The following is a 1,387-nucleotide window of genomic DNA, read 5'->3' on the forward strand; positions in this document are numbered from 1 at the left end:
GCCAGGGTTGGTGGGCACCAGAAAACTGGTGAATCATCTTAGCTGTTAATCTGTCTGGTTAACTAATTTCCAATTATTAATTTTTAACTATTAGAGTTGGGCAGCTGGTTGCAATTAAAGATTTGTAGCCGGTCTTTAATGATAGCCATATACCGGTTTTTATAATTTCGAAAACGCGATTACCCTTGGCGCTGTGGCTCGACAAAATTCGGCTATTTGGACTAGTTACTGCACTGGAGGGGCTGCTTTGCCCGCATCCTTTCCGAATGCGCATATATCTTGGCCCGATGTAGCCAAAATTTGTTTGGCCGCACCACGATGGATAGCATGGCATGGAAAATGCAACGCCACCAGTGACAGCGGGATTGGCAGGATGATTGCTCAAAGAGAAGAAAGTTTTCTGAAGAAAATTTTTACCTTTGTTTTAATGTGAATTTCAGTCATACCTGTGACGGCGAGAAATACCGATGCATTCGGGTTGATTGGTCATTCTGATACTGTTGAAGAGGTAGCGTGCGTCTGCGCGCAAACGCGAAAGCCGTACCTCCCTTTCAAAAATCCCATTTCCTAAAATTACCCAGTTTTCTCTGAAACACCCCGTGTACACGTTGCCGCGCCATATACCATTCAGGCGAAGCTTAAGGGTCCCCTTCATTTTTTTTTTTTAGTGTGGAGTTGGCTGTAATAACTATCTTAGCAAAGTATGCGATTGCTCTATTGGTAGAAAACATCAAGCAGGCTGCTTTTCATTTCTGCTTTTAGTCGAACGCGCCAAACAGAACAGAAGTATTCGATTTGACCCTCTTTCCATTTGTAAATTGGTTTCCTGTTTTTGGGGAAAGGAAATGGAGTGCTTTGCCTCACATCTCGGCGGACACCTTAACAGCGCCGTAAGGGATAAGGGAGGGACAAAGAGAAAAAAGGAAAAAAGAGGTGCGCTAATGGAGAGCTCCGGAATAATTTCGACCACCTGAGGATCTTTATCGTGCACTGGCATCGCACAGTATACACTGAGCCACCGCGGCGGGTTGAAACAATACCACCTAGATCTAGTCTAGGTAGTATTAGTTGAAATGACTTAAGGTTAGTTGGTTCTGGTTTAATATCTGCCACGGGTCCCATTTTTACCCAAGATATTAAATTTATTTTTGGAAATATGGCGGAGTGCTTGAAGCACTTCGGCACGGGTCGGCCCGGTATTGCACTGCCTCCGGGATCGGCCTGGGACATACTAGCGCGCGTCTTTCCATCTTTGCTCTAGCATCTTTTAACTCTCCTACTTTCGGCACGTGGCAGCGATAATTCGTTTTGGGGGGAAAGGAAATGGCGCAGTATCTGTCTCATACATCGTTGGACACCTGAACCGAGCCTTAAGGGAAGGGATAAA

The 1,387-nt window shown here is 45.2% G+C and overlaps 1 non-coding gene across 1 annotated transcript; it reads left to right on the top strand.

Annotated features, from left to right (window-relative positions):
- The first annotated feature begins 1,036 nt into the window (after positions 1-1,036).
- LOC144099608 (U2 spliceosomal RNA) lies at positions 1,037-1,230 on the top strand. Its single transcript, XR_013307443.1, has one exon. It is a non-coding gene; the product is annotated as a U2 spliceosomal RNA (small nuclear RNA).
- The last annotated feature ends 157 nt before the right edge of the window (positions 1,231-1,387 follow it).

The sequence above is a fragment of the Amblyomma americanum genome, chromosome 7 (genome assembly GCF_052857255.1).
Source record: "Amblyomma americanum isolate KBUSLIRL-KWMA chromosome 7, ASM5285725v1, whole genome shotgun sequence".
Taxonomy (NCBI): domain Eukaryota; kingdom Metazoa; phylum Arthropoda; class Arachnida; order Ixodida; family Ixodidae; genus Amblyomma; species Amblyomma americanum.